This window comes from Pezoporus wallicus, unplaced genomic scaffold (genome assembly GCF_028554395.1).
Source record: "Pezoporus wallicus isolate ANWC-B61680 ecotype Strahan unplaced genomic scaffold, APGP_CSIRO_Pwel_v1 contig_6996, whole genome shotgun sequence".
Taxonomy (NCBI): domain Eukaryota; kingdom Metazoa; phylum Chordata; class Aves; order Psittaciformes; family Psittacidae; genus Pezoporus; species Pezoporus wallicus.
In genome coordinates, this window is record NW_026637899.1 from 3,153,056 (window position 1) to 3,179,060 (window position 26,005).

A 26,005-nucleotide genomic window follows, 5' to 3' on the forward strand; every position below is an offset into this window, starting at 1 on the left:
GCGCAGTGCCCTGCTTTTGGCGTGCTTTCCCTCCTAAGCTGCTGCAGGACGTCAAAGTGAAGAGCACTCTAGTGCTGGTTCAGAGGCTGCAGGGGCTTTTGCAGGAGTGGGGCAGGAGGGTTTGATCCCCCATACTTGTCCTGCCAGCTGACATCAAGGCACCTCCTAACTCCAGGAATTACCCAGTTGAAACTGCTGCCAAGAAGCCAGGCCAGACCTCCCTTCATGAAAATCTGCCTCTGGATCCAAACTCTTGTGTGTTGACAGATTGTCTCCATCTCCAAGGGCTTTGAGAGAGCATTTGCAGCCCAGTCCCCATGAAAACTGTGAAGAAAAGCCATGAGAGATCCCCAGTGCAGAGCCAGTTCCCATCACAGGACCTTGACAAGGAGCCCACAGGCTCACTGAGCCTCACAGCAACCAAACCTTGCTGCCTTTTCATCCTCAGTAATATCCCATGTCATCCTGGGACAATTCTATGGGAGGGCCTGAACGAAAGCTGTCCCAGTCAGTACCATCTGGGGTAAGGGCTGCTAGCAGGATGCGTGCCACTGGTGGCATCTGGTTTCTGTTAAGTGAGCAGTAAAAATTCCCTGAGCTCCTTGACTCACCAGGTCTTGACACAGAGCAGCAGAGCAGAATTTGGAGCATTGAAGGAGACCCCTTTCCTGGATTTGTTCCCCTGCCTCCTCTGCAAAGCCACAGACGGCTGGCTTTTCTTCTTCCCCTTATTTAACCATCAACTTTCCTGTTGAAAAGGCAGGGATTTTTGGTGCAGCAGTGAATGAACCTTTATTTCACACAGAAACTGCAGCCAGCCCAAGAAGCAGAGTCAGGAATGTCAGTAAGAAAGCAATAATGTGTGAGGAATCAAATGCAGGGAAACACTCAGGTCCAAACGTAATTACAGGAACAGGAAACTTTCCTCATTTCTATATGCTCAAATCCAGACTGCTGTAGCCATCATCAGTGGGGTCTTCTGAACTAGCAATCACTCCATCAGCCCTATGTGTGCTTGCTGTGGCTGGCGCAAACCAGTACTCAGGACACCGATGTTTTGTCTTATTTCCATACCTCTCCCCTCAGCCTCTTGCTGTACATCACCCAGACAGTGTAGGATCCACAGCCTCCTCCTCCTCCTGCACTCACCTTTCCTTTATAGTCTACTCCATCCTTTTCACCCCACAGATAGAAGTGAAGCTGTGTGCTGGTTTTATCCCATTTGGCAGCTCCTCAGCTAAGGTCTGTGGGCTGTTTTGCCACTTGCTGAACCACCAGTGTACAAATGCTGTGTTATGTGGTGTAGTTTTATTCGGACTTATTTAGATTGGGTTCTTGGATCCTGTTCTTCCCCTCCTGGTGAGGAAAGGGCCATGAGACCAGACAGAGACAGGTGAGGAGCAAGAGGCATGGAGAGGTGTGATGTTCTCCAGGTAGGTATATTTTTCCTGTCTGCAGCATCTGAGCCCCTCTGGCTACGAGCTGAGGATACAGACATTTCCTCTCGACTGGTGAAGGGAGAGGAGATGTCTAGGCTCCCAGGTTGATGGTAGAAGATGGTGGTAACACCAGCATCAAAGCTGGTGCTTGGAGAAGTCTAGACAGACACAAGCCCAAGGAGCCAGGGTGGGGTGGGTGCTCCGATACCGGCTTTGCAACTGACTCACTGCCTGACCCTGAGCAAATCCTTCACCTTTCCACACCTCAGCTTCTCCATCAGTATATTGGAGAGAGTGACACCGGATTCCCTTCTTGGGGCGTTGTGAGGGTGAATCACTGCAGCCCAAGATCCAGTGATTTAAAATGAGCAATAGAGACTTATGCAATTGCTTTCCCAACAGACAGCTGTATTATTATCTAGGAAGGAGCTTGGGGAAGGGACAGTGGTGCAACACTAGAAGAAGCGGAAGATTTTTTTCAGAAGCAATAACTAATCAAAGTGTGGGTGAGGGCTGAAAGCCCCCAGTGCTGGAGCTTCTCTGTGCTGAGGCAGGGATTGCCTGGTCACACCATGCAGCTGGACTCCAAGGACTCATGATCGAAGCATAAAACGTTTAAAGGTGTGCGTCAGCAGCAATAGGTTTCCAAGCAAGCCCATGGCCTGCAGTAACTGGTGCGCAGAGTACTGGTACCCGTCCTGATGGTTAGAAGATGTGCACGAGTCAGTAGAAGCAAACAAGGAAAATTAAACCAAGTAAAATTAACAAGGTGGGCCCTCAGAGCTTTTGGACTCTCTTAGTGCTGGGTGGACACAGCAAGGCATCCCTGCCCTTAGTTTTGCATGGACATTCAAAGATGCTCTTTCACAGCACAAAGGCTCAAAGAAAGGACATTTCCAAAACTCTTGTCCCAAGAACCCATGCCTCACCTCTTGGTGATCATGCCAAAGCTATTGAAGCTCAAACAAGGGGCTTCTGTTGTCAACCATGGCATGATTCAGACATCAGGTGTCAAAAGTGCCCAGGGTGAACTACAGTTCTCAGTCCATACAGTGCCAAAAAAGCAAGACTTTGAGGGGGGCAATGTAATACTTTAATTTATGGAAACTCATGATTACACAGAAGAAACTCAAATTGGAAAGGAAGATCAGCTCAGCAGGGAAGTCAGAGACATTGGTCTGTTGTGCTCCTTCCATAGATCTCTACCTTTTCTTCCAGTATCTTCTGAGACCAACAAATATGGAAATACCTAGAATAAACCAAGACTTGAACCCATACCCTCTGACCCTGGTCCAACAGAGCACTCGTCTGTAATGTTTTTCACGTTTTTGTTTCTTTCCTTTCTCTCCTGCAGAACCTTGCAACGTGCCACAAGAACCTCACTGTGCTCACACTGTTATTTCTAGACAAGTTCCAAAACTAACACCCAGGTTCCAAGTTTGCTGTTTGCGTTTCAGCCTTGCCACTTGGCTCCCTCCCTTGTCACTCCACTCCAGCGGAAAGACACAGGTGAAACCTTAAAGGAAGAACTGATCCTTGGCTGCTCCCCTTCAGCTGTTTTCCTAACAGCTCTTGTGAAGCAAAATAAACTCAGGCTCATAAACTCCTTGGCTTCTGCAGGAGGAGTTTAAGAGGCTCCAGCAACATAACTTTTCCCATTAAAAACCAAGTTTAACAAAGCTGCCAGACTTCTTCTCAAGCAGCCAAATAGATAAACCTGGACAGATAGGTTCCATATCTTATCCAAGCCAAATTGAGTCACCTATCCCAGGATGGATGGTGCAATCCAATAAGGAGAAAAGCGTGAATTACACCAGTCTGTAATGAGTCACTCATTGCACTTGGTGGCTGGGTCACCTGGTGCGAAAGCCGTTATGCCAAGAGAGGTCACTGGGTCAAAGCATGATGGGATTCATCCTTGTGCAATATCCCTTTGGAAGATACCTCTGACCATCCCCTTCCCATGATCTACTCAACAGAGAAATACAATGACATGTTCAGAGGATTTCATTAAATATAAAAATTATAGCTTGCCTAGCAAGGCAGGGTAGGAAGTGAGTGGGTAGGAAGTTTAGATGCTTTCTAAACCATTCTAGCTGGAGGGTTGAGTGCAGTGATTTCAACATCCTGCCTTCATTCTCCAGATTTACATAGCCAGATGTCATTTCATGTCTGGGTCCCGTGCTTAGTCCTGCACCTTGAGTTAGAGAAATGGAGAAATTCCTCCAGGGACCTGTGGTGGTCTACACAGCAAAGGGTCGTTGGTGGCATCTGTGTTTGGAAAAACTTAAGGTAAAACTGCAAGCCTAATTTAGGTTCCTCAGACATCTAAGTCTTCTGAGAATTCTGGAAGTTGGCAAACTGGGTTTGGACTTGAACTACAATACAGTAATGGGAATGATATGTATAATCCCTGAAAACAGCTCTTCATGAAATCCACTGGTTAGGACCAAGTGGAGGAAAGGGTGACCCTGAGCTGAGTCTATACCTCATACCATTCAGAAGTATTTCATAGGGACACAACCCAGTGTTACACTGGAACATGGGCCCACAGCCCGTTCCCACTGGCAGTTCCTTGTCATGTCTGATTTCCTCCTCAACCCAAAGCTGCTCCCAGTTTACAGGAATAAACATCGTTCATCACATGCCATTCCTGTAGAGAAGGAACTGCCATTTTCCAGTTTAAGCAGTTGCATACCAGAATAACTACTGTACACTGGAAAAGAACCAATTGCTCCAGAAGAAAGCTTCTTAATAACACGTCTGAAAGGAAAGCTATTATAAACAGCTCTCCTGAAATAGAGTTTGGGCAGGAGCTTGTCCCGTAAACTGCTCTGTGTGACAGTTGATCTTCTGAGAGCTGCAGAGCCAGTCCTGACTTGGAGATATTGCTGCTGCTGCACGATACAGCAGGAGAGTTCAAAGACCCTGAAGGTAAAAGACACAGAAATGGGGTGAAACTTCACCAGCCCAAAGTGTGAGTCAGGAGCAATGACAAGAACTTTCCCTACCAGGTGAGGACGTGTCCAGAAATGGAAAGTGTGCCTGTTCTCCACCTAAACACAGGTAGTCTCATCACAGAGGCCCCTCGGCAGAGAAACAATCACTTTAAGAAAAAAAGCACTTAGATGTCATTTTAGGTGTCTAATCCATGTGATGACTTTAGCAGTGTCTCTTTGTTGACTGTAATGGAATCCTAAAACAACTAGCCCATGTGGAGAGAGATACACATAGTCAGTGTAACCAGCCCCCAGTCTCTAAGGAGGTGCAGACCTGCAAAATGCAAAGGTGTTTGTTCCGTAGATGGGGTAAGGTATTTGCAATAGGAGCAGGGAAGTCTCAATACTGTTCCAGAATTTACAGCAGGGGCTCTCACTGCAATACCACATGAATTTCAGATCATCCATGCTCAAGAAAGACAAACTGAAAGAGGAAGAGGTGCAAGGAAATATCAGAAGGACAAGCAGGTGAATGGAGTCTCTTCCTTCCAGTATGGGCCAAAAGTGCTCAAATAGGGTAATAGGTTGAAGCCAAGGCCCATTTTGAACACACCACTGTCAATAACTACATCAGGAAGCAAAAGAACTGCTTATGTTGGCACAAGTGCAACTAGGGGTAAACCAAACATGGACAAGTTTAGGATGGAGAGTAGAAACCATAAGAACATAGACGTCCTGTAGATATTTTCCAGGAAGATGTTTTCCTTTCCAAGGAGATGCAAAGGCAGAAAGTATACAAGCTTAAATCTGAAAGGAGGCATAGAGTTCCCTGAAGCAATTAACTCTTTTCCCCCAATTTCTGTACCCTGGCCGAATTCTGTACCCCCAAGTCTTGCAATGCCTTCATATGGTCTCTGCAAGGGGATTCCTACTAACCTGCACCCTCAGAGAGGAGAATTGGGCTCCTGAACTGTAAAAGCACCTTTGGACCAAAATAGACTCTTTGCCTCTTGTGACTTCAGGGCTGCCAAAGGACTTTACCAGTTCATCTGGACTCTCCCTAAATCCACCTCTGCAAATGCAAAATAAGCTTGCCTATACTTGCTGTAAGTGACAACAGAGTCTGCTGTCCTCTTTGGGACATTTTTCCTTCAACTTATATTAAACCAACCTGAATCCTGAGGGAATTTCCATGCTGGCCTACTTTTATTTTTTTCTCCTGGGTAGTTTAAGTATTAAACATCATCCCTAAGCAAACAGGCATTAAGGAACTGCATAGTAATGGGCATTTCTGAGATTCCATAATGCAACAGGGATTTGGCATGGACAAGCTACCTGAGACGAGTGCCAGCGGCTGTGAAGATAACAGAGCTGTAAACAAGAGGGCTGGGCTGTGCAGTGGATGCAACACCCAACATCTGAACAGACATGAGCATCCACCACTCAATTCGCCATGAGTGTCCCTCTCCCAGAGAGGGACAGTGTCCTTTACCTGATAGCTCCTGCAGAGACATCAGTAAGCATGGGACATGAGCTAGTTTGGAGCATGACCAGCAGGTCAAAGGAGGTGATCCTGCCCCTCTACTCTGCTCTCCTGAGACCTCACTTGGAGTATTGTGTGCAGTTCTGGTGTCCTCAACATAAAAAGGACATGGAACTGTTGGAACAAGTCCAGAGGAGGCCACAAGGATGATCAGGGGACTGGAGCACCTCCTGTATGAAGACAGGCTGAGGAAGTTGAGGCTGTTCAGCCTGGGGAAGAGAAGGCTGCGTGGAGACCTCATAGCAGCCTTCCAGTATCTGAAGGGGGGCCTATAGGGATGCTGGGGAGGGACTCTTCATTAGAGAGTGTAGTGACAGGACAAGGGCTAATGGGTTAAAACTTAAACAGAGGAAGTTTAGATTGGATATAAGGAAGAAGTTCCTTCCTGTTAGGGTGATGAGGCACTGGTATGGGTTGCCCAGGGAAGTTGTGAATGCTCCATCCCTGACAGTGTTCAAGGCCAGGTTGGACAGAGCCTTGGGTGAGATGGTTTAGTGTGAGGTGTCCCTGGCCATGGCAGGGGGGTTGGAACTGTATGATCCTAAGGCCCTTTCCAACCCTAGCTATTCTATGATTCTATGATTGTATGAACAGTACTTATACTGCTCTGAAGGCTTCAATAAAAGCTTGATCTCATTGGAGAAAAGCAAAGAACTTGAATGCTGTTGCGATGAGAGCCACTGTCTTCTCTCTTCCCTTCAATAGAGCTGCATTAGTTTACTGACCCTGCAGCTGACCTGGAATGTCCCATGGGAAAAGAGCCAACACTTCCTTAGAAAAATGACCTGGCTTCTTTTCTTTGGCCTGCCCAGAAGGAACAATAGTAGATATTTCCATACTGAAAGAGTCATCAAAGTAGGTGCCAAATAGGATGTAGGAGATATTCAGTATTTCAGTCCTAAACTAGGACCACTGAAATGGGGATAATCTTGTTCCCAGCAACATATTTATTAGTTCACATGTGTGGACACAGGAAATCCAAGCCCCAGTTTGCTTCATGACCCAAGACATGGGTGGTTTTTATCTTGAGAAACCCACTATCGAATAAAAGTGTTTTGTGGAAGGGGAGGACATGGCAGGGACAATCCCTCTGACAACATGCAGCCCCACTCAGACCTCTCTAGTCATCCTGTACCCCTAACGTCTGAAGGCAGGGATGGATCTTGAGAACAGCCAGGCAAGAAGCCACAGGAGCTGCCTTCTCTGGCACAGGATGAGGTCCAGGAGTCAGGCAGGCAGGCAAGAATAGATGCTTTCCTATGAGTTGCCAGTACACTTTTAGATAGCATAGGCAGCATCCCCCAATTCCAATCACTTCCTCCTGATGTCAGACACCCCTTTTCCCTTAGGCAAGGAAAACCCTAGCCCTGCCAGTGAGAGCAGGATAAGACCTGAGAGCAGCACAGGGTGAAGGGAAGAATGGAGTGTACCAAAGGGATGAACAAGGGGTCCTCTCCCTCCACCCATGGAGAACCCTTGCATCCCTCTCCTGGATGCAGAGGCGATGGATCCCATGGTTCTTGCAGCCCCACATCTGCCACATCCAGTCCTCACAGCAAATCCCAGTGGTGGAGTCCCATACGCACCACAGCTCTTGTTCACTTCCAGTCTGGAGAAGAAGGAGTAACAGGAAGGTGCCAAGAGCAGCAATGGTGGTCAAAAAACACAGAAAGGAGAGGTTGCCCCTCCCGAGGCTGACAGCAGCCTTGAGTCTCCCCATCACAGGCACTTTACTGCACCACTTGGTCTGTGGGGTGGTAAGAGCAGGATAATGCTGCTAAGGTGCAAAAATGCCCACCCTGTAGCAAGGTATCTTGCCACATGCTCTGCTTGGGAAATCATTTCCCAACAAAATCTGTCAATGGAAGTCTGTTGTGTGTGGCTGGGGCTTCCCACACAGGGGCTCTGGATCCTCTGGGGACAGGGAGCATTTCACAGAATCACAGAATATAGAATGGTTTGGGTTGGAAAGGACTTTAAGATCACCTAGTTCCACCCCAATGCCATGGGCAGGGACACCTTCCACTAGGCCACGTCATCCAACTCTCTGTCCAACCTGGCCTTGAACACTGCCAGGGATGGAGCTTCTCTGGGCAACCTGTGCCAGTGCCTCATCACCCTCACAGCAAAGAACTTCTCCCTTACTTCTCCTTCTTTGCCTGTTAACCTTCCACTGATGTACCAATTCTTCTGCTCCAGGCTTGGGTTGTGAAACCCCCCTGGCCCCTGCTGGGAAATGCTGGTGATGGGTCTTTGATGTCTACCCCTGCTTCCCAAGCCCGCCACTCAGACATTGCACCCACCCCTCCTGCCACCACATCCTGCAGGAAGCCCACAGAGACCTGAATCAGACTTGGGTTGGGCAACTGGAGTCAGCAAATTGGATGCCTATTATTGAAAGGCAAGATAACATCACTTACACTCATGCCGTTTGTGGCTTGGGGAGTATGTATTGCAGGCACCCATCTAGGGCATCCGCTTAGCCTTGCAAACCCTTATGAAGAGGCACCAACCTTGGCTCCACACATGCTCTCCCACCCCTCCCACAATGAATACACTCAGCTGTCAGAAATGACGGTGAGTGGAAGGAAGGGAGTGAGGCTTGGCATGGCCATTGTGTTATTCATTCATCCCTCTGCCTGGCACATCAGCAATGAAAAGGGAAGGGTGCAGGGGCAGAGAAAACCTGGTGGGATGGATACTCCAGTGCAGACCACCGTGGAGGACTAAGACATGCCACTCATTTGTGGAAGGTTTCTACAAGGAATGTGCCAGGAAGACTTGGCCCGTGCTGCTGCCAAAGAAATCACGGGAAATCACAACTCAAGCCTATTATTAACCTCTACAGCAAACTTCCTGCCTTGTTTCTCCAAATGTGTGTGAGGGGGAGGAGAGGCAGCAGTCTTCCTCAGGTGGGGTCTGCCATTCCAGCGCTTCTGAGATCCCCAAGAGGCAGGAGCTATGTCATCCATATGTCCCCCAGTGGAACAGGCGGCTTTGCAGCATGAAGCAGGGCACTCTGTAGCTCTTCCAGTGTGCATCCCTAATGCCTTGTGGACACAGCACCAAGGTGTAAGTGTGGTGGCTGAGATCAGCAGGCCTTCAGGCGCTGGCTGTCTGGAGCCAGCTCATGTGGAGAGCCAGCAAACTGCTGGATTTTCAGCCAAGGGCCACAGGCAATGAGCAGCGCACAGGGATCCAGGCCCAGGACATGTGAGAGGGCAAAGCTGTAGCAGAGGGAATCACCTTGGTGGTGCTGGGACCTGTTTCTAACATCATTCCCAAGTGTGGCCACAGCAGCCCATTCAGAAATGGGCCAAGACTATTTGTTCAGACTCTGAACTCTGTCCAGCCAAGAGATAAGAGGTCTGCAGCAGTGTGTACCCATGAATTGTAGTCCATGATAAGTCCTATAGGGATGCTGGGCAGGGACTCTTCATTAGGGACTGTAGCGATAGGACAAGGGGTAACAGGTTCAGACTTAAACAGGGGAAGTTTAGATTGGATATACGAAAGAAGTTCTTTACTGTAAGGGTGGTGAGGCACTGGAATGGGTTGCCCAGGGAAGCTGTGAATGCTCCATCCCTGGCAGTGTTCAAGGCCGGGCTGGACAAAGCCTTGGATGACATGGTTTAGTGTGAGGTGTCCCTGCCCACGGCAGAGGGGTTGGAACTGGATGATCTTAAGGTCCTTTCCAACCCTAACTATTCTATGATTCTATGATAACCAGACTGGAGACAAAAGGTACCCCTCAGATTGGACATATCTTTCATAAAGACCCATGTCCCAGAGGTGGCACCAGGACTGCACACTACCAGTGTCCCAGGAAGCTAAACTCAGGTTAAATATCTTGGTGGGCTGCTTCAAGTTGGACCACACCAAAGGCCTGTTGACAGCATCCCAGGAGCCAGGGCAGATTGCTAGCAACTCTTCCTGAGGCCCCATTTCGAGAAAGGAATTAATATTTGCTTACTGAAATGGAGTTTAGTCAGAGGCCAGGGGGGAATGCTGCACCCTTGACTCCAGCCCTGATTGCCTTCTGTGTGATACCATTTACCGTAAGGTGCTTTGGAGATGTTTCTGGAATGTGCAGTGCCCTGAGGATGACTCTGGGCTGTGAAACTCTAAACCAGTTCATGGACCTCCACAGTAAATGATCACATCTGTCATTATTACCTCCAGCTGCTGGAGCTGTTCAACTCAACTTTCTCTTTCATCACTATCGTTTTTGCCGCTTAGTAAACAGGCAACTTTCCATTCTTGTGTCTGGGACAATGCATCACTCAACGAATGTGCTCCCAACCAACACCTTAAGGTTATTGTTAACTTATATAATAAGGAATCCTGGGCTAAATCGTCTGTGTGTGTAAACTGGTGTGTCTTTAGCTTTCTGCGGTAGAGAACTGGGCTCCTAAAACTTCGTTGCCCTGGCTTCCGGGATGCTCCCCAGCTTGTGCTCTGCACCATTGGCTTGTGAGCAGCACTGCAAGTGGTTTAGACATGTCTGGGTTCTGCTCTAGCATGTCTAAGAGCTCTGGTCACTGCCTAGGATTATACTTTAGGTATTGCCTTCTTTCATGGGAAAGAAGGAGGAGAAAAGCAGAGACTACTCATGTACCAAAGCCAACTTTTGCTGGCTACAAAAATTTTAGCTGCAATAAAGTTCAAAGAGCCCTGCTCAGAAATCTGCGTGGACATGCAATGCACTTCTTAGTGCTGGAATTTCCAATAATAATGATGTTTTGGTTCTGTATCCCCATCGCAGGACTGTGAATGCAATCGGCATGTAATTGCAAGAGCTGAACAGCCAGCACAGACCTCTCCTGTCCTGAGGCTTCTCTGGCCACCTGGACCAGCTTTAGAAAGGCCATGGCAATGAAAAGGCTGCATTGCCATGTCTCACCTTCTCACTGAAATTGCTTATGTAGTAGATATCCACTAGTTGGAGGTTTGCTGGAGAGCATGGAGAGAAGGGAAAGGGGACCTTGCATGATGGCAGATGAACGAGTATCTGCACCCAGCCAAGACAAGTGCAGGGCTCTGGGCTTTCAGGTTTTTTTGCTTTTTAAAGCATGTTTAAAAGTTAAAGGCAGTGAAGACAGCACCAGGAAATTCACCTGAGGGTAAAGCAAATCGCCTTTGCAGGGAGAAACTGAGAGTTCATCATGTTCAGCCTTTCAGAGGGAAGATGGAGAGGCAGTATGATTACAGGGTACAAATACCACTGTGGAGAGAAAGATACAAGGTTTTTAATTTCCAGGAGAAAGGCATGGCAGGCAGAATGGCTTTTAGCCTTTAGCCAGACAAATACAAATGAGAAGCCCAGGCTTGGGGATTCACACTTCCCCAGCACAAGTGCAGGCTACCCAGGGCCAAGGTGGGCTCGGCAGGGGGGTGTCTTTTGGGATAAAGGGAAGACACCAGTGCAAAGAGCTGGAAGATCCTTCTAGGTGCCCACTGATTGTGGAGGATGCTGCTCCAGAGCATGCTTCGTCACATCCCCCTTTGAAAAGAGCATACACATCAGTGGAAAGAGAGAGACGCGAGCAGAAGTGATTTGCTAGCCTGAGGCTCAACCGGGCTGAGACTGTGCTGCACTACTCATGTTGTGTGGCATCCTTGAGCTCCAGGGATCCAGAGCCAAGCCAGAATAATTAATTGTGCAACACCTTTATGACTGGGAAACCTGCCTCCCCTCCCTTACATAATGGCAGTCCCTGGGGGGAGAGTCATCTCTTGCTGACTGCAGAGCTGCATGGCACTGAGCTAACCCCCAAGACAGGGGACACTCACTGCCCCAGCACAGAGCATGGGCACCCTATTTCCCCCTGTGCAAAGGACAGGATGCCTTTTTAAGGTCATGCACTGAGATGAGAGACACTTCTCTGATCCCAAAAGGAGATGAAAAATATGCTTAAACACCCCGTCAAGCCCCAAACAAGAATTTCAACCAACCCAGCAGGTCTGGCTGATTTTTCTCCTTATCCCCTCCACTGCAGGCTCCTACAGTCATCTTCCACTCACCCTCCCTTCGCACCATATGTGTTCCCTCGGACATACCCAGGCTGCTCACATTAGGAGGCATGGATACTGGTCCCCCTGCCCACTTAGATCTGGGGTATGGCAGGAGAAATGCCCAGGGCAGGGCAGGGAGAGGTGGCTTCCAAGCTATACCTGCACTGCAAGGATGTGATTGGGATGCACTAGGTGCTCAAGAACCCACCTGGCATGGACAGCAGAGGGACCTGTCACAGAGCAAGCATTTCTGCGGAAAGAGTCCAAGGTTGTTTTTGTCTGTGTGGCCCAAACTTCTGCCTTCACAAGTGCTTCTGCAGTGCCTTATCAGCACGGCTGCCAGCACACCCTGTTGTTCTGCTCACAAGCTTGCCCATAGCATTGCCAAACAAGCACTGCTGAGGCTGAACCTTTTCTGTCTTGTTTGTTCACCTCAACCATATATATGCTGTCTCTGCCAATTTCAAGCTCTCCCAGATGTAGGCTTCTAACACACCTATGCTTTTGCCTGTCTTAAAACTGTAATTGTAAAAGTTCTGGTGTCCCCGCCTTGGATCTGGGACTGAGATATGGTCAGGAGGCAGAGATGTAGGTAAGCGCTTTTGCCCACTGCTGAAAATCCACACCAGTGTGATCCAGGTGCTGCTCAGGTGACCTCAGCAGAGACTTGGCAGATTTTTGCTCATGAGACAACCCTGAGATCATGAAATTCATCCACCTTTTTATTGAAAATTCCTGCAGCTCCTATAGAGGACAAGAACGGTCACCACACCAATCCCCATAGAAACAATGGGTCTGTTCCCCCAGGCTTCTGACGCCCCCATGGCAGAAGGTGGGCTTCAGCAATGAAAACCAGGGACAGCCAGCCTTCCCTGACCATGCTCTTCTCTGTGAGATGGTGTCTAGGAGGAAAGAGGATTATCCGAGAGGCAGCAAACCCAGACTGGGGTTGAGGGGTTGTTCATGAAATGAACACTGTTGACAACGGCATGGGGAAAGTCAAGGGAAGCTCTTGGATTTAGAGCAGAGACAAGGCAAGGAGACAGAAAGGAAAGGGATAGGGATTACGATGGGGTTTGGAGTGTGATGCCATGGAAAGCCTTTCTTGGAGAGACCACCTCATGGTTCCCCAAAAAGAAACAAAGACAGACAAGAATGGGGAAGAACCCAGTGGTGGCTGGACCATTGACAGGGACTGCCAGCCTGTGGAGGACATGGGAAGGGACAGGAGGCAGATGGGAGGGCTGCAGAGAGAGGTGGCCTTGGTGACACAGCATGTACAGCAGGGGCCAGGGAGGAGGCGTGCGTGCTGCTGATAAGGGACTCAGCAGCAGAGGGCCTGGGACCAGCAGGCTGTGCATGAAGGCATTTTAAACCAAGAGCTAAAACTGGGAGGTGAGACTCAGCAGGCAAAGGGTCTGCCATTAAGAAAGGGAGATGGGGACTGTTCTTGCAGAAGAGCAAAGAGTCAGGGAGCAGGCACTAATTCAGGGTTTAATGGGCTGGGAGCCTTGGACTGGACAGGAGCACATGGAGGAGGGCAAAAAGACTGGGGTGGGAAGGAGGAGATGCTCCAGAGAGGAACTGATTTGGGAAAATGAGCATGTATCAACCACAACAGGCTCTGGCGCTGAATCCCAAGAGAGGCATGAGTCTCACCCTGTTCTCTGCTGTCAGCAAATACTCATTAAGACCTTCAGGCAAAACATGTTTCAGCCCCACATCATGAAAGGATCAGGACCTCCCTCTGATCAGTTATCCTGGGCTTCTTCTGCTCCAGTGGAAGGGGAGGGGGTGTAATGAATCATAAGGACTGAGTAAGACCTGTGTTTTGATTGGTTGGGTGGGATTTTTAACCATAGAGAATTGCTCCATATGCATGCATTAAAAGAAGGTTGTTAAGGCTTTCAAGTCCAGGTTTCCATCCAAAAAAGCCAGACTGAAGTTCACCCACACAGCCTTGGTTTAAAAAAACCTCTCTGAGTTTACACATGACAATACAGTCCCCACTATATTTCCCTCCTCTGGGGTGTGCAACAGGCAGTGCTCAACAAATGAGCATCTCTTGCATCTTCTCTTTTCCTCTTGCTGCCCTTCACGCGTCTTCAAACAGTTCAACTCCACTCTAAAGGACCATCATGACCTTGGCTTTCTCAGGTCAGTCATCACCCTCCAGTAGAAGCTGTTCATCCAGGTCCGTTCATTCTCTGTGATGGGAGCATGGGAAGGAGGCATTACCCCTTCTTCAGCTGACCACAGAATAAAGTCTTGCAGGTCCCAGTTTGATGCTCCCCAGGTCCATTGTATCAGAAGACCCAGTACTGTACAATCAAGGCCAGCTCACACTGAAAACCAGCATTGTATACTGACAGTAAGACCATAAATACAAACTGTTGTCAATTTAACCCTCTCAGAAGAGGTCAGTCACATTAATCATTAGTGAGCAAGGTTAATTCTTGGAAAAGATGATGTACCCATAGCATGCAGGTTCCCTGGCGTATGCCTCTCTCTGACTGAGATTGCCAAGGTGCTCAGGGGTTCATGGAGAAGAAAGCAGACCTACTCAGTTATTGTGTGCACTCAGCTATGAAGTATGGGGACACTCAGCTGTCCTTGGTCTTCTCATACCATTGGCATGCAGACCTTCTAGAACAGGGGAAGACACATACACAAGCAAGTAATGAAGTCCAATCGGTTGGTGTTGGAGGAAACCAGGACCACAACTGACAACCTTGGGGGACCAGTGTCTGACTTGGTTTTAAAACCTCCTGGTTTCAACAGAGCCAACATTGGTGTGAAAAGGATACTGGAGGAGACACCCAGTGTGCAGTGGGCCCTAGGGATGACTACCGGGGGACTGAGAGCTGCGGGATGGAACAGTAGGTCTTGAAGCAACCCTGTTCCTAGTGCACAGTTGTAGTACCAGCAGGCAGAAATCTTTTCCAGTCCCAGAATTGGGAGGTAAATACAGGAACTGGCCCAACAAAGTACTTAGACTTCTAACCCAGAGAACTTCAAAGACTTTCCAGAGGGTGCTCACGTCACTTTAGTCAGTATTTGAGATAGAGCTATGTCCCTAGAGAAACGGACTCAGATGTTGTGAAACACATGCTGGACATGTGCTGACAACATAGGCCATTAAGGTGGACATCTGGGGCACAATTCAGTTATCTTACATGTCTCTGAGTGGCCTGAGGTATCTAAACTGATTGGCAGATTTGACCTGGGGCCTTCAGGAGAGCCTTGTACTTCCAAAGAGCAGCCAGAGGTCAGGAAGGGCACCCAGGTCATCTCAAAGAACATTGAACATCTACTTTTAGGCAACTGAATCAAGCCCCATATGTGAGACATTGGTGTGAGTTTGTAAATCCCACGCAATGTCTAGACATATCTTCCTTTACCCAAACACTTTGATCTGTATCTGGCCGTTCAGCTGGCCGTTACACACTTCTGCAAGGACTTTGATTCCTAAGTCATTGGGATGGTTTGGCAAACATTATATCTACATAAAAGGAATGTCTTTAAGATATCAGACCAGATCCAGCCAAGGTCTAGACCCACTCCACTGTTTTGACTCTGTTAGATGCCCATCTCACCTGTTGCACTAGAGTCTTTGTGATTTGTAAAGTATCAAAGAGCATCAAAAGTAGGAAGAACCATGGCGATGGATGGGCACAACATGGCAGGAACTGAGGTCTCAATTAACCCTGTGAGGGTCTGTCCTGAACACTGGGGAGGCAGGATTTTGTCCTCTGGATTTCAGCCCTCATTTTGCCTTTGGTGTCTTCAAAATGGGGCCACAGCAAGCTTCAAGAAGAACCAAGGCTCTGCAAACCCTTCCAACAAAAGTTCAACCTGCCCAATCCTGGTATTCCTTTCTGCCTCAGTTTCCCCTTCTGCACAATAAAACCTTATCTACCTCATGTGGGCTATGCAGTGATGACTAATTAATGTTAATTAAGTGCTTTCAGATCATCCAATTCTAGGAGCTATATGATTGCAAAATATTAATTACTGTTTACTTATTATCATGAAGCCAATAGCACAACCAGCTGCTTATCTTCCTCAGCCATGACTCAGAAGGAGGATGATGGCTGATAAAGATAGAGGTGTAGAGTCCAGTTAATCCTGTACAGTGATACACGTGTATATGTATGTGTGTGTATGTGCATGTGCAAAGGCACCTGACACGGTAGGGCCAAGGCCGAATTAGGCCATACTCATGTCAAAGCCACGTAAACAGAAGTCCATGGAGATGAGCAAAAACTCATTTCATCAAAGATCCAGTTGGGAAAACAGATGCTTAGTAATGCTTCAAATGTTGGAAAATCACTTAGTGAGAGAGACCATGTGCCACAAAGAATCAGAATAGTCCAGGCTGCAATAATGGCTGAGAATGACTAAAAAGTTGTTGCAAGCACCATCCATCTTCAGTGTGTGTGTGAAAACCTCATTGTCAAAAGTAACAAAGGACACATGAGGGGCAGGAGAGAAAAAGGCAGGGAGAACATCCAGGACTAGAGGATTTACTTTGCAGACAGATTGAGAGGAAACTGAGCTTAGTATTTTGTCATATTCTGTCAAGTTCTTGCAGTATGGTGGGGATGAGTTTTAGGTTGGACTTTGAGCCAGCTGGTGATCAGAGAACTGGAGCAAGGTGGGTATTCCACAAACAAGGACCACATGGGTGATATCCTCTGATTAATAGGATAGGTGTTTAGGGCTGGCCAGGCTGATGGAGCTAAACAGATCAACTCTACTGGAAAAGAGACGATTCCAGGCAAACTGTAGTGGACCAATTTAGGAAGGACCTGAAGAGGGATGAGGGGCACTGAAGGGCACTCAGCACCCCTCTCAGAGTAGGGGTGAAGGGCTCACACTGCTGGATCAAGAAGAGTTGGGATTTGCAAGGGGTACTGGGAAAGGGAGGAGGGGAAAATATGCAGGAGCATAGTTTTGGGAGAAAGATGGGCTGTGTCCTAGAGATTCGTGGAGGAAAGAAGAGGTTGGCTTTGGGAAATGCATGCCACGGATGATGAAGAGGTTTACATTACAAAGGTTTTCAGGCATTTACAGGTGCCTCCGAATTACCATTTGACCTCAGAGGACCTACCAAATCCCTTAGGCATTCTAGCGTCCTTAAACACCTCAAACTGCAACCTAAGATTTATACTGACATGGAAAATTACCTTCCCTGTGAGGGCTTGAAAGAGCAACCTGGAAGCCTGGGGCTGTAGCTCCTGCTGGGCCACTTGCAGAGCACCAGGTACCTCTGAGCCATGGTGACTTTCTGTGCAGGTCAGCTCAAAACCAGGAGCATGCATACACTGCCGGCAGCCTGAGCAGCTCTCCTACTCACACCCCCAGGGAAGCTGGATAAACTTCCCTAAATAGGCCTTCAGGAGAACAAGAATGGTTCTGACCTACAAAAGCAGGATCCACAAGTCCAAACCCATTTGCTTTCAGGGGTCTTTAGTTAATTTAAGTGGCTATAACATACTAGTCCAAGGGAGTTACGCAAGTTGATCACTCAGTAAAGCGAAAGATGGGCAGCTGATATGCCTCGAAGCCAGATGAGGAGCAGGAATGTGCACAAGTCAATGGCAACAGCCAACAGCTTGCCGGACCCAAGCTGGTTTATAGCCTGGGGCTCATGGGGCCCTCAAGCTGTTTCCTCTCTTCCAACCAGAGCCCCAAACCAATCAGGCATAATCTAAAAAGTACAGTGATATAATGTCCTCTACAAACCACAGAACAAAGTCAGAGGACTCCCTAGAGCCCATGTGTTCCTGCCTTGAAATGGCGATGCAGGTCTCAGTGCAGCACTATTTCTGAGCCATCCTGCATTTCATCCAGCATTCACCATGACAGCAAACAAAGGTCAAAGCAACCATCAGACACTTTGTTCTTTTTTATCTCCTCCTTTGTGACTTCTGCCTGGCTCCTCAGAAGAGATGCACAGCAAACAAGCCTCTCCTATCAGATAATCACTGCTCTGCTCTGAGACAAAGTGACATAACGATGTCTCCTTTTCAATCCTGGTGTCAGGATCTAGTTCCTGGTTCTATCCCCACCTCAGAAAAAGAGATCTAGCCCAAGGAAATACTCTGGAAGCTTCAGGGTGTCTCTGTGATATGATCAGTCTGGAAGGCCACAGTCTGATGGGGAAGTCTCCTTCTTATACTGCAGATTAAAGTTCAGAGGAGTTAGAGTATTTGCTCCAAGCTCTTCAGTCAGGCAGGCATTCAAATGTCTTTTATCTGACACCTGAACCACCACACTGATACCTTTTGAGCCTATTGTGCCCGTTCTCTTCATAAATTGCTTCCCAGTGACTCTAGGCAATGGTGGAGTCAGTTTGTGCAGCCTGAACATCACAGAAGCTAAGAGACATGTTCTTTGGTGGCTGCGGTCCTTTCAAGAGCATTGTTTGCCCTTGGTCACAGAATTGTTTTTAGGAGCAGTACTCTTCCTTATTACTTTCCAACATCCCCTTGTATTCTCCTGAGTCTCTCATACTGTCAAGATCTCATTGTTCATCTGGAATGAGCTCAACCATTCATAAAGAACAAACAATTTAAATATAGACTGATCTGTCAGAGGTACTATTTTACACAGCTACAGCCCTTTTTGTTCCCATCCCTCAAGCATCTAAAACATCTCATACAACCAACTTTCAAAGCATTGCCAACTATGTCTGAGCCCAGATTTCCAAAACTGACCCACATTTATTGCATTGCCTTCTTACAAAAATCATCTGCTTACCTTCATGCTTAGTGTTTTTACTAGCTTTGGCTGAAAATCTCAGACTTAACAAGCAGAATCTACTCTTACATCCTCTTACCATACCTGTTTTGTAGCTGTGAATAAATCTGGGTCATGTCCATATTATAACACTAGCTCAGTCATAAAACGTAAATGAACATATTTAATGGCTTTGGTATAAATGGGACTAAAGTGCGATAAACAGAAGTAAATGGATTTAAAGTTATGTGTTGTGCCCCACTCTAGGCTTGGAGTCTGATTCTCTTCTGTCTCTTCTCCCTGGAGGTCCTGAGAGGAGACATAGCAGTGGCCATAGACACTACTAACTCATGGGTGTGGAACTTGAGATTATAGCAGGGATCATGAGAGAGAACTTGCCTGGTACCCCAGTGAATGCACAGCCAAAAAGTAAAATGCAGACATCCAATCTGTCTCTTACTGTTCAACAAGAAGTAAACATAAATAAATAAAAACATAAATAAATAATGAGTTACAGCATCTTCCTGTTTACACTTTTTTAGCTAAGAGGAGGTAGATTTCCATCTGAGCAACTCCACCCCAACTGCATCTGTTGTCTATTTGTGCTGGTTCCCACAGTCACTACTTTTAGACCTTCTCACACCCCTGCAGCACCGTATCTCCTTCCCTGTCTCTATGTTTGCGAATGGCTGTCCTATCTTCACTGCAGAGAAGCTAAGTCCCCTGCCTGCCCATGCAAGACAACCCACCAGAAACAACGTCACACCAATGCTACAGATTCAGTCCTAATAGTGGACCTGCTTTTAGTGTTTCTGCTTTCCCCAGCACAGATCTGCTTATGAAGGTAGACCAGACCTAGCCACATTTTTCAAATGACTTCTGCAAATTGTCCTAGACCCTTGGATAAGTTGGGATCATGCAACCATCTGAATTGTTCATGATCTCTGCTCTACCTGGGTTTCCTGCCACAGTGAAAGTTGTAAGGTAAAGGCATACCAAGATGAGGAAAGGAGAAAGAAGGAAATACAACTGTCCTTGTGCAGGTAACGCCTTTTGAGGTGAATCCTCACCTTCCACCATTGATCAGATCCCACAACTTCTTTCTCCATGACATTTGTACTGGTTTTGACCAATGACTTCGCATGGAAAGATGCCTTTATGCCAAAGGGACAGGACAGAGAGCTGCCCTCAGAGTGTCAGGTAGAAACTGTCCCATGTTTTGCAGGTTGGAGGAGGCCACAACAGAAAAGACACAGTGAACTTCGTTTTACTTCATGCACACCTCAGCTCAAACTGAACTCTCTTACACCGGCCTTCCCACAGCACTTGAACTATTGGATCTTCTGTGGCTGTGGAATAAGGACCATGGGCTTTCAAACATAGATAATGGGTTTCAAAAAAGGAGTAGTCAGCACACTTGAGGGGAAAAACATCTACATCAATAACACAAGTGCAAGAGATCCTGTGTGCTACTAAAAGACATTATGGATGTGTTTACTCATCACAAGAGATAAATTAATACATCGGAAGGCATTACTGCCAATAAACTAATGTGATAATTGTCTATGTGATAATTGTCTATTTGCTAATGACTAGTCCATTGCAATGCGATAAAAAGGGTTTGCTTAATCCAGCCATGATGGTGTTTAAACTAACCCATTTAATTTCATAATGAGGACAGGCTCAAACAGAAGGAGAGAGTCAGTTACTATGTTTCATCTGACAGGTAATAATTTCTTATTATGTGTTGACTTAATTCTCTTGCAACCACATGAACATGACCTTAATTAAGTACACAAAGGAAACCTGTCCTGATGGGCAGGGAAGAGACGAGTACAGTAAGAGATGACAGTGATGGCATCAGACGCTGATTGGTGGCCTGGGAATCAGAAAGGAATTGTACAACAATGGAAGTGCTGTCAATGTGAGTAACAATGAGCATGATGGAAAGGCAGCCAAGGATAAACTCAGACAGGCTAAAGAACCTGCAAGGATCAGAGATACATAAGGGGCTCTATAGAAGAGGCTGTTCAACTATATTGGAAGTAAACAGAAGATGAAGAAATGTGGACCTGTTTTTTTACAGGAAAAGAGAACATATAGCAATTGACTGAGTGAAAACTGGAATGTCCCATCCTTCAGATGTAGGGAAAGGTTAACTGGGACAAGCTACCAAAACCAGAAAGTGGATCTGAGAAGAGTCCAGAATAGGAGGAACACAAGTTGAAGCCCAGTGGGCAGAGTTTAATAAACCAGGAGTACTTAAGGAAGTACCTGGAGACGCTTTGGACCCATTAGTAATCATCTCTGAGATCTCTGGGCAATCCCGTAAGACTGGTGCAGCATAAACACAATATCTATATTCAAAAAGCAGGCCCAGGAGGACACAGGGAATCACAGCTCTATCAAGCCACCTTCTGTACCCGGAAATATCCCCTCCTGCCCTGTTAACTTATCAATTTGTAAATGCTAGGATCGTAATGAGGTGTTAAGTGCAGCCAAGATGGGTTTGTTGAGAAGCCACATCAAATCAAGCCTGTTTCCTGGCAGATTACCTCATGGTCTGGGAGGGATCAGGAGATGAGATACCATTCAGTAACTCCTAATATAAAATCAAGAGTGAGGCTGCAGCTCTGGTTAAAGAAACCCAAACTGCTCTTGGAAACTTTGTTGTACAAAGCGTGCTCTCAAATATGGGAACATCTCAGAGGGATGCTCAGAGGGGCCAGCCTTGGGCATCCTTTTGGTCTGTACTTTTAGCGATTCCCAGGCTGAAAAAGAAGAGGCTTACAAGTGAGTCTGGGAGGACTCTGTACAGCAGGCTCAGGTGGAATATAAATGACTTTAACAAACCAAACTTAGAGGCTGTAGGGCCCAGGGGACAAAAAAGGTGGCTATTGTGTGAGTGGTAAGGATAGGAGAGCCAGAACAGGGGCACAGGGAGTAATTATTTAGCTTTTTCCAGTGGTGATGGAGCTGGAGTCCAGTGTCCGAGCTCTGAAACAGCACAGACAAGCCAAAGAGAGTTAGGACAGATCAGCATCAGAGGTTTCAAATGGAGAGGTTTGGTGTGGGCTGCAGCCTGCCTGGAGCACAGCATGAAGACCACAAGGATTGCAGGTGGCATGGACGTGCAGACAGGTAGAATGAGGGCCCTGCAGGCATCCCTAGGGTGCTGGTGGCAGTATCTCTGGCCTCCTAGCTCCAGCATGTGCTGGTATCACTGACCTCACTTCACAAGCCCTCCGCAGGGTTTCATGCCAGAGTCACTGTGTTCACCAGGAGCTGCTGTGTTTTGGGGAAAACAGCACTGTGTGAGCAAGAGCTTTGCATGGCAGAGATCACTTCTGCCCACACAGATCTGAACTTGATGGTTTTCACCAGTCAGTACCCATTTATAGCACGGACCTTTCTCCCAGTCCTTCGCCAGAATAAACCCAAGGGTGTGAGGCCCCGTCTAGGAACCAGTGCTGCACACATTCAGCAGCAGGTACCTAGTGGGGGCTGATGGAAAGCCCACTAGAGCAAGACAAGCAGAGTAAACAGAAGCAGCAAGGAGTTGCTGTCACCCTGTCAATCCAGTTCTGTGACTAATGCCCTGCAGTGACATGATGCAGGTGATTCAGCAAGGAGGGATGGGAGCAGCACCCCTCCGCTCGAGCTTCCCACAGGGTCCCTATTTCCCTTGCTACCCAGTTCTGCTGCCAGACCCACCTGGGCTGAGACATCAGGAACCAGGGCCATCACCCACCAACACAGCATTGCCTCAACTTGTCCTCAGTCGTTCCATGCCCAAGGGACCCCATCATGACAACTCATGACACAAAAGCGTTATTCATCAGTAGTTGGGAGAAAGGAAAGTCAGGTTTTACTTTCACAGTGGTATTTCATGCCGTTCCCTCCCCGGGGGATGCCTCCGCAGCTGGCGTTGAGTAGGATAAGCCAGAACCATCAAGCAAGATTCACATCTTCATGGGGCTGAAGGACATTTTCCCAGGCCAGAGATGGTCACCAGTCACATCAGGCTGCTGCTGCAATAGTCTGAAGGAGTTCAGAAAGGAGACCTACCCAAAAGGTGGGCAGGCACCCAAGGAATAGGTTCATGCTGACATATATGGCATATATGACATATATATTACAAGCCTAGTGTCATCTCTCTCCAGCTTGAGCCACGTGAGCCACCCCACCTTCTCCATTTATATGACATAGCCTGTAACCAAGCTGCTCCCCAGTGCCTCTTGCTGGTGGAGCAGAGTCCTTTGGAGATGGGTCCATCTTTCAGAAAAGCCCTCTCAGCCACAACGGGCCACTCAACTCAAAGCTACATGCTTTGCTGTGCCCTTAATCTCAATTAATTTACAGTCTTCCCCCCATGGGCGGAGAGAGCATGTGGGACATGCTTCACCATCAGCGTCACACATTCCTGTTCCTGAGTTTGAGCCCTTCTTCCTCATGTTGTCTGAAAGTAGACAGGTTTGATCCAGAAGAAAATTCAACCCTACACACCAGCTAGTACTGGGTTCCAGGCTGCTGGAATGTCTCTCAAACAATGAGCTAATCAGGCACCCTTCCAACCTGTTCCTGTTCTCATGCTCAGCCCAACGTCTCTCTCCCCATGCTGTGCAGGGGTAGGACTTCGTGCTGCCAACCCTAATGTCCCCAGCAAACTGCTTGATAAAAAGCCCCCACAGTTTAAATCCTGCTGCAGAGAGACTCCTCCACTAACGCTTCCCAGGACATCCACAGCACCTTGTCTCTAGCTCAGTCCAACAATAAGGAACTCAGTGATGGTCCATGAGACCTCAGTGCTGCTTCCACTGGGCCCTGGCACTCCCTGGATCTCTGATGCTAAGACCTGTCCTGCTGAGCCTCAAGACCGGTCTTTTCCCAGCTCAGAGGCGTGTGCAAACTGCAGCAGTGCTGGGACAGAGTTAAAAACCCCAGTCCTGGGTTATTGGTGCAGTATTTTGGAAACCATGAGTAATGCAAGCTGCTTTGTACCAGCGTGGACAAGGAAACCCAGACAACCACAGCCAGCTTGCTATGTGGTTTAGGAAACCCTCTGTTAATTGTTGCTTCCCAGATGCGATGTAGAGCGGGACTGTGTAGCAATTTAAATGCAAAACAGCAGATCAAGACATTCACCTGAACTTGATCACAAGCCAGAAAATAACTTTCATATGCAACTTACAGGTTATAAAACCAGCGGCCCTTTGGTCCAAAAGGCAAAGAAACAATTAATGTCTTCTTATGGGAAAACAACTCATACAGGACATCAGGTTTAGTGTAGACATGACATCTACATGAGGAAAGCAGGCTTTGTAAGATACTTCTTTTTTCAAGGAGATATTCTTGTGCAAGAAATATTACATGGTTTGTTGGCTGGGAGCAAAGATGTAGGAGGGTGTTATTAGAGCCATTAGAGCCATTAGCTGTGTCAGAAAAACACGGGCCTATGTTCTGCTTGAGAAAGACGCTAGTTTGAGAAAGATGCTCATTTGAGAAAGACACTTGTTTGAGAAAGGCACTGGTTTAAGTATGACCAAAAGGCACTGCAGATTTTGTATGAACAGTATGTTCTTCTAAAGGTGCTTTCTATCCCCCAAGTATCTCAAGCTAATAGATGGCTAGAGAAGCTCCTACCAGTGTTAGTTATCTTTCTGACTGAAGATTCTAACTAGCCTTGGTTATTCCTTAACTGATTCTGGTGACAAAACTCTTTGCCAAATTTACTTGGGATTTTTTTCACCTTATACAAACCTTTGTGTACTTACCCCTTCATTACATTTTTATGTAATTCTGTGAAGGTTTACGTTGCATATGGCAAGCTCCCTAAAAAAAATACAGTTGGTAGCATGATCACCACCAGAATAAAGTCTGTTTATAAGGATCAGGAAATATTTGTCTGGCAGCATGTAGACAACTTCCTTAGAAAATTCAGAAAGATCTGAAGAATGTTAGGAAGAAAAGATGGTGAGACTTTTAGAAAGAAATTAAATGTCAAGATTTTCTTCAAGGATTACTATGATTAAAAACACAGCTTGCATGCTGGAGGACTTTTATACAAATGGTGAAGTTTGACCAGTTTATCTGAAACAGTCTCCACTCGGGTAAGACCTTGAAAAATCTAGAATGGCATCTCACCAAATTGAAGCCTATTCAGATCAAGAAAACCTATTCGCTCAAGAAAAAAGAGAAATAAAAATCATTTCTCTAAGAGTGAAAGAGTCCACAAAGCCATGAACTGAAAATCTCAGCAAGTTAACTGCACATGGAGCTGACTCATTCAAAGGACGTGGAGACAACACAACAGTTTGCTTCAAATCCACAAATCCAGACAAGTATAAAAGAATTACATGTTCTTTCTTCTTTGGGTCTTTGGAAAGAAGCAATCATGAAAAACTCTCTGAACAGAACATGTATATGTGTCCTCTCTCCTCATCCCTCAGCACTCATCACACCCTCTCTGCAAACAACCTTAGCAAGAACAGAAATAAAAGAGTTTATCACACAGCCCAACTGTCAGGCTCAGCAAAATGACATATCAGAGACTTCTGCACTCTGGGTGGGGCAAAGCATTTAAACCACTGCCCAAGAATCAGACTGACACCTTTATAGATGTTAATGGGAATTTAAAACGTTCTGGTTAATTCTTTATATCCCTGTTAATCTCATCATTGGGACATTTTCCTGGAGATGAAACGCAAACAAAATTTCAATAGGAAAGAAAACCAGTAGGATTTGATTGTGAGCTCGCTAATTACTGAGATTTGGTAACAAGTCTTTAGATGACTCCTGAATAACAGGCTTAGAGGATTTCTTGGATTTCATAGGATTTATTAATAGAACCTATGTTTGTCCATTCAATTTAAGACTTTATTCTTGACATGCCCATAAGGATTCCCCAGCAAGAAAATGGTACTGCTGCCTGTGAAGCCTCTAAGCTACTGACAATAAATGCAGCAGCTCTTCCAATAATCTGGACAAAAGGCTGAGCCCACTTACAGCTGTAATAATCCCTGTAAATCCTTCCTGCAAAGGGGTCACGGACAGCATGAAACTGTGTTCACTTTCTGCCTACTGTAACACTGTACAGAATAACTTCACCTTTGCTGATGTTGCCTTTAAGTCCTGGGCAAAGATCTCCAGAAACCCTTTGGAACAGAAACCCCCTCTCTGTGAACCAGGATTGAAAAAGAGGCTGTTAGGAAAAAACAGGCAGCACATGCAAGTGCCCAAAGTGGTGTCCGCATTGGGGTGAGATGCGTTTTCATCAGAGCTGTGAAGCTAATGTGGAGCAGTGAGTTATTTCATGACAGAATGAC

At 46.9% G+C, this 26,005-nt stretch overlaps 1 protein-coding gene across 1 annotated transcript in view; it reads right to left on the reverse strand.

The window, feature by feature from the left end:
• LOC130598605 (phospholipase A2 inhibitor gamma subunit B-like) overlaps window positions 1-26,005 on the reverse strand; it is a 140,683-nt gene that overhangs the window by 51,895 nt on the left and 62,783 nt on the right. The window lies entirely within an intron of this gene.